Source organism: Bombina bombina, chromosome 4 (assembly GCF_027579735.1).
Source record: "Bombina bombina isolate aBomBom1 chromosome 4, aBomBom1.pri, whole genome shotgun sequence".
Classification (NCBI taxonomy): Eukaryota; Metazoa; Chordata; class Amphibia; order Anura; family Bombinatoridae; genus Bombina; species Bombina bombina.
Window position 1 is genome coordinate 183,483,968 of NC_069502.1, and position 7,949 is coordinate 183,491,916.

The 7,949-nt window shown below is 39.0% G+C and overlaps 1 long non-coding RNA gene across 1 annotated transcript; it reads right to left on the bottom strand.

The window, feature by feature from the left end:
- Positions 1-331: 331 nt before the first annotated feature.
- On the bottom strand, positions 332-892 carry LOC128655297 (uncharacterized). Its single transcript, XR_008401751.1, has 2 exons — positions 526-892; positions 332-445 (listed from the first exon to the last, which is right to left on the bottom strand). It is a non-coding gene; the product is annotated as an uncharacterized LOC128655297 (long non-coding RNA).
- Between the last annotated feature and the right edge of the window lie 7,057 nt (positions 893-7,949).

Genomic DNA, 7,949 nt, shown 5'->3' on the forward strand with positions numbered 1-7,949 from the left:
GACTTTCTTTTACATCAAAAACATCACTAAAATCCGAATAGTGAGATGGTAATGAGAGTGAGGATGTATGTAGTATGTGATGATTTTGTAAACAGGTATTTTTACAATAACCAGAATCAAGTTTTATAGATAATGTTTGCCAATCAAAGATAGGGTTATGTTTTACTAACCAGTTCATACCTATGACAACTGGAAACAGAGGTGAGGGTATTATGTCAAAAGACAGGTATTCAACATGTGTCTGATTGCAAGTCACCAGTAGAGGTATAGTCTCATGTGTAACTGGACCAGTACTAATTGTGTTACCATCTATGACACGTATAGAAACAAGTTTTTCTTTTGCTATATGTGGTATTTTATTTTTTTCAATTAAACTTATGTCTATATAACAACCAGTTGCCCCAGTATCCACGATGGCCTCAATATTCAGTCGTCTTTGATCCCACTGCAAAGATAGAGGTAGTTTTATAAACATCTGATCTGAAAGAGAAGTACAGACAGTAGTGTTAGTAGTGATGGTTTTACCTGACTTCTGTTTTAGAAGATTAGGGCAGTCTCTCAGAATATGTTCTTTAGAACCACAATACATGCAGAGATGATTCAATCTCCTTCTATTCTTCTCCTCTTGAGTTAGGGGTCCACGTAATACCCCTAAATCCATAGGTGTTTCAGTAGATGTGGCTGGAGCAGGGTTAGGAATACTGTTGTATCTTTTGCTAGATGACTCATAAGAAAGTTTCTCAACCCTTCTTTCCCTATATCTCCTATCTAATTTTATTGCTAAATCATATAGGGCATCTAAGGATACAGGTAAGTCTAATCTAGCAAGTTCATCTTTTAGGGATTCATTTAAGCCCAAGCGAAATTGATTTCTTAAAGAAACTTCGTTCCATTCAGAATCCCTGGCATACCGTTTGAACTCAGTAATAAAGTCCTCCACAGGTCTTTTTCAGCTGTTGCCTGTCTATAAGGATCCTCATACAATGCTGACAATGCATCAAAAAAGACCTGAAAATTATTTAGTATTGGATCTTGTGATTCAAAATAACTATAAGCCCACGAACGGGGTTCTCCCCTTAAATAAGTTATGATAGTTAAAACCTTCTGTTTGTCAGTACTATATGTTTTTGGTTTTAGGGAAAAAAGGAGTAGACAGGCGTTTTTAAACTTCCTATACTTTGATCTATCACCAGTAAAAATTTCAGGGTGTAACACCTGTGGTTCAGGTGTAGTAGCTGACATTTTAACTGCAATTTCCTGAGAAATAAAGGCTCTTAGATTTTGTATATCTAATTGAGTCTCTCTGAGACCTTGGCTTATATTATCAACTCTTTGGGATAATGTATAAACTGCTTGAGCGAGTTCAGCTGGGTCCACTTGCATTTTTTAGGCTTGTTATTATGTAATAATCCAAGTAGATTATTTTCTGAAAAAAGGAGATGCAGACAACTCAGCTGCTGAACAAACTCAGGCTGAAGTAAAAAAGGTGTGTAACAGTAGCTTTTAACCATAAACCACAACTTAGGTCATAGTATTTAAGCACTGTGTTTATTTTAATAAAGGATTTGCTAAACAAATGAGTAAAAGTCTTAATTCTCAATGCAATTGTTTAAACCCTTTATATAACATAACAAAACTGAGTACCCTGATATAGTAAAAATAAATATGTATAATAGAAAAAGTAAGAGCTCTAATGTGATGCAAAATAATCCTTAATAGAATAAACAAAGTTATGCACAAAAAATACCTTTGAGTAGAATATCACTGAGTTTACAGGTCCGTTATCACAGCAAGTAGAACTTAAGAAAAAATGAGAGAGCAGGGATTACTCTCAAAGTTTGCAGAGCAGGAGTGAGCAGGAAGTGTGTTCACAGAGCTGAAGGAGAGAAGCCACACCCGGCTGCAGCTGATGATGTCAGAAGTGTCTCAGTAGAAGGCCTGTCAGATTTCACAGCACATCAGAGCAATAGAAGACTGAGGAATTCAAAATAACAAGCAATGACAGGAAGACACAGGTCAGTATTTATAGGGTGTCAGAATGAGCAGCCATAAGGGGTGGTAATATGACAATAAGAGCCATAGGCCCAGCAAGTCTGCCTAATATTTCCTAAAAGTATAAACTTTTCTAGTTGGTAGGATAGCCTTATGCTTGTCCCAGACATTCTTAAAGTTCCCCACAGTGTTTGTCATTCCTACCTCTTATGTATGTTTATTCCATAAATCAATTACCCTTTATGTAAAGAAGTGCTTCCTCAAAATACTCCTGAATAATGCCCTTCAGTTTGAGATCATGACCCCTTGTTCTTCAATTTTCCTTTTTATGTAAAATACATACATCTAGATTACAAGTCATGAGCTAACTGCAGCGCAAGAGCGATATGTTTTTTCTTTAGGCTCACTCGAGTGTCTTCAGCCTCGCTAGCCTACAAGTCTTTATGTTATTAAATAGTATTTAATAACATAAGGACGGGTGAGGCTAGCGATGCTAAAGACGCTCGAGGGAGCCTAAAGAAAAAACATATTGCACTATTGCTGCAGTCAGTACGCGACTAGTAATCTCCATGGTAGAAGCATAATTTTTGCACATTAGCTTTTATCTCAAGGAATGCCCTATATTTCCTAAAAGTATAAACTTATCTAGTTCGTAAGCAGTGACGTGCAGTGAGGTCAGAGGCAGGTGAGGCACTGGCTAGGATATGCCTTCATTCTTTAGATATCCTTTGTTGAAAAAATAGCAATGTACATGGGTGAGCCAATCACATGAGGTATCTATTGTGCAGCCACCTATCAGCAGCTACTGAGCATATTTAGATATGATTTTCAACAAAGGATATCAAGAGAATGAAGGAAATTAGATATTAGATGTAAATTGGATAGAAGGGGTGGGAGAGACAGGGAGAGAGACATAGATAGAGAGACAGAGGGGGAGAGAGAGACAAAGAGACAGAGGGGAGAGAGAGAGAGACAAAGAGAGACAGAGGGTAGAGAGACAGACAAAGAGACCATGGGGGAGAATGAGACACATAAGGATAGAGACAGAGGGGGTGGGAGAGACAGGGAGAGAGAGATGGATAGAGAGAGAGAGAGAGAGAGAGAGAGACAGAAAAAGAGAGAGAGAAGAGAGAGAGACACAGAGGGGGAGAGAGAAAGAGAGACACAGAGGAGAGAGAGACAGAGGGGGAGGGAGAAAGGGAGAGACAGAGGGGGAGGGAGAGAGACAGAGGGGGAGGGAGAGAGAGACAGAGGAGAGAGACAGAGGAGAGAGTCAGAGGAGAGAGAGAAAGACAGAGGGGAGAGAGAGAGAGACAGAGGGGAGAGAGAGAGAGACAGAGGGGGGAGAGAGAGACAGAGGGGGGAGAGAGAGAGACAGAGGGGGGAGAGAGAGAGACAGAGGAGAGAGAGAGACAGAGGGGAGAGAGAGACAGAGGGGGGAGAGAGAGAGACAGAGAGGAGAGAGAGGGGAGAGAGGGAGAGAGAGAGAGAGAGAGGGGGATGGATAGGGATAGAGAGACAGAGGGGAGAGAGATAGACAGGGGGAGAGATAGAGAGAGAGAGAAAGACAGAGGGGGAGAGATAGAGAGACAGGGGGAGAGAGAGAGAGAGACAGGGGGGAGAGAGAGAGAGAGAGAGAGAGAGGGGAGAGAGAGAGGGGAGAGAGAGAGAGAGACAGAGGGGAGAGAGGGGGAGAGGGAGAAAGAGAGAGACAGAGGGGAGAGAGAGAGACAGGGGGGAGAGATAGAGAGAGAGAAAGACAGAGGGGGAGAGATAGAGAGACAGGGGGGGAGAGAGAAAGAGAGAGAGAGAGAGACAGGGGGGAGAGAGAGAGAGAGAGAGAGAGAGAGAGAGAGGGGAGAGAGAGAGGGGAGAGAGAGAGAGAGACAGAGGGGAGAGAGGGGGAGAGGGAGAAAGAGAGACACAGAGGGGAGAGAGAGAGAGAGAGAGAGAGAGAGAGAGAGAAGAGAGAGACAGAGGGGAGAGAGAGACAGAGGGGGAGAGAGAGAAAAAGAGACACAGAGGGGAGAGAGAGAGACAGACAGATGGGAGAGAGAGAGAGAAAGAGGGGGAGGGAGAAAGGGAGAGGAGGAGGGGGAGGGAGAAAGGGAGAGACAGGGGAGGGAGAAAGAGAGAGACAGAGGGGAGAGAGAGAGACAGAGGGGAGAGAAAGAGAGACAGAGGAGAGAGAGAGAGGGGAGAGAGAGAGAGACAGATGGGAGAAAGAGACAGAGGGGATGGAGAAAGGGAGAGACAGAAGGGAGAGAGACAGAGGGGAGAGAGAGAGAGAGAGACAGATGGGGGCTGCTCATTAAAATATATTTCTTATTTTAATATATTTATTAATAGTAAAAGTTACACTACTGAGTCAGTAGTGTAACTTTTACTATTAATAAATATATTAAAATAAGAAATATATTTTAATGAGCAGCCATTTTGTGATTTTGTGCTTATTTGCTTAATAAATGTAACTTACAACACTGACCAGGTCATAAACAAAATACATTTATTAAGCAAATAAGCACAGCACTAAATCACAAGATGGCTGCTCATTAAAATATATTTATTAAGCTGCCAAAGTTGGGAAGTGAAACAACATAGATAGCATAGCCAGCAACTTGAAAGTTTTGCTTAATAAATGTATTTTGTGTATGACCTGGTCAGTGTTGTAAGTACTTACAACACTGACCGGGTCATACACAAAATACATTTACTAATTAAGCAAATAAGAGGATCAGACTGCGTCACAACACAAGTGTTCCTAGTTGAAAACACACACAGGCACTTCAAATTTTAGCAGAGGGGGGGCAGGCACCCACCACTACCCGGTCCAGTATATTTTTAACTTACAGTACTCTGTACAACTTACAAGTTATACAACGTTAACCCCAAGCCTCACAATAAAAAATATACATAATTACAGGCTGTACTACTGATCATCACACTATCACACACGGCATGGCTGTCATTCTTGATGACTTACTTGTGTGAGTGTGACAGTGTGACCCGGACTGTGTGCACTTCGGCTCCTTCCTTCAGGTGAGTGCGGTGACAGGCTGAGCTGAGCCGACAGGTCCTCACGGTCAGGCAGGGGCAGCAGCTGCGATATGCGGTGTCTGTGCGAGTCTCACTCAGACTCTGTAGAGATCGGGCAGCCTCCTCCTCCACTAGTCGCTACTTGGCTCAGAGGTGTCAAGCAGGAATAAGTGGCACTGTGACTGGCTGTTGTTCCCGCCGCCGCCGCGCTGCTCTTTCCTTGCGCATGCGCAGAAACTCAGTCTCAGTGCACTACTTGTAAGGCTAAGCAGGGCCAGGGAGGGAGTCAATCAACACCGGTGTTGATTGGATGAGCCGGTCTCCCAGGGAACAGTCGAGGCCTCATGAGAGATGCCTCATATAGTAATTTTCTCTGCCGCGCTGCTCCTGCAAATCACCACCGGGTGATGCTGCAGAGCAGCTAGATATCAAAACACACTAGAAATATTGCGCAATAGAGAAACACCAGAACCCAGTGCCTCTCTATTGCGCAATATTAGTTTGACATGTCAAAAAAAAAAAATGTTTACTTTTTTTTTTTTTTAATAAAACTCTCTATTTGTTTTTATTTTGGCCCAAATGGCAGGTGCGGCACTGCCTCACCTGCCTCCAATGAGTGCACGTCACTGTTCGTAAGATAGCCTTATGCTTATCCCAGACATTCTTAAAGACCCCAGCAGTGTTTGTCATTACCACTTCTTGTGGAAGTGTATTCCACGAATCAATCACCCTTTCTGTAAAGAAGTGCTTCAGCTTGAGATCATGACTCCTTGTTCTTGATTTTTTCTTTTTATGTAAAATACTCACAGCCTTAGCTTTACTAACCCTTTAATATGCTTGAAAGTTGCTATCATATCACCTCTTTCCATTCTCTCCTCTAAGCAATACTTATTAAGATAATTGAGCCTCTCCTGGTACGTTTTATTTTTTAGACCATGTACCACTTTGGTAGTGCTCCTTTGCACATATTCAAGTTTTTAATTTAGAGTGGATAGAGCACTGGAACTATAGAATCCCAAACTCCCTATCTATATAAGCTCCTTCCAACTTATATATATGTGAGATATTTAAAAGGATTTTGTCGATATAGGGGCGTGGTACACTTAAGGGATGTGGTTTAATTTTATCGAATTTTCTTAAATTGGTACAAATTATTTTCCAATTGTGGCTTTATAATATGAGTATTGATAGATCCATTGACCATGTGTAGAGAAATAATTGTGTATAGAGATGATATTATATAAAAAAGGTGCCTTTTGTGATACTAATTATCTTCAATGTGTAAGTGGAAAAAATGATATTAATAGTGCATATATAATTTTATTCTATTGTTTGTATCTGCATATAGCCTTATAGAAAAAAACTCAGTGTTTTAAGGTGGTAGTGTTTCCAGTTTTAAGGGTGCATTAATTTTGTGAATCTTCAATATTTTAAGGATTTTTTCTAAAAGCAAGTGCGTGATGATGTGCTAATTTCCTATAAAGAACTTCTGTGTAAATATAGGTGTAGTGTTTAGGTGACTGATTAATTGATAGGATTGTGTCAAAAAACAGGGACAAAAAAATAAAAATAAATGACTCTAACTGATATAATCAAAAGAATATGAAATTTATTTAAAAAAATTGTTATTAGAATCTCTTATATTTGGTAATTACCACTAAATGTCAGAATTTTTCTGGGACGTCTCCCAGATGTAATATGAATATTCAGATGACCATATAAAAGAACTCAATATGTGTCAAGATTATTATAAAAAATATATAATGAACACAAAATCAAAATCAAAAATCAACGTAAGAGGCTTCTTCCCTTGTTACACCTGTAAGGCCTGTAATCATAGTAAAAAAATTACCAATTTAAAAATAAATGATTCAGAAGAAATTTTTCAAATTAAAGAGATTATTAGATGTACAACAAAAAATGTAATATATATCCTAAAATGTTCGTGCAATCTATTTTACTTTGGGGAAACCAAAAGAATGTTAAAAGATCGAATTAGGGAGCATCTAAATAATATAAAAAATGGAATGGATAACACATACCTATACAAACATTTTAAGAATGTACACAAAGGAAACAACAAAGACCTAACATATTGGGGCATAAAAAAAGTACAAAGACACTGGAGAGGAGGGAATATGGAAAAAAAGTTGTTGATAAAAGAAGCTGAGCTGATATATCTATATAACACCCTGTCTCCACTAGGTTTAAATTCTGAACTAGATCTGTCTCCATTCCTTTTTGAGTTATAAATTTCTGAAACATAACACATATCCCATAAAAAATATGACACAATCCTCCTCCATTCAAACACACATATAACATAAGAAATAATCCTTATTGACTCATGCATAATTCCAGATAGTGGCACATATACATCCTAATATACTTGCTAAATAAATGGATACATATAATTTTAAGTCACTTAGAAATTAGGGCATAAATACATGGATAAATATCCACAATAAGGACCACAACAATTCAACATTAGATTTAGGAATACCAATATGTATCATATTAAGAAAAGAAGGTAATTCAAATTCCATTTAGATATTAACTACATAAAAGTCTGAGAAAGTAGTTCTGCTTATACAAACAATCAGAACAAATTGACATTCTGTAAAGCCCTTTAAGATAGCTAGATAAAGAATTTTTTGTTACATGTAATAAGGAATATCGACACTATAAAGGGATATTTTGTAATACCACCTTAAAGAAATAATTTTCTGAATACAAATTCCAAATGTGAAAAAAATGGGAAATATTGAATTTCTGCCTATCCATAACTAATAGGGTTCCAAATTTACTAGATAAACACATAAAAAGGTGTAAAACAACGAAGTTAAATCACTTATTCATATGGAAATAACAGGTACAACAATGAAGTAACAATGAAAAGGCTGAAAGATCCACCTTTACAG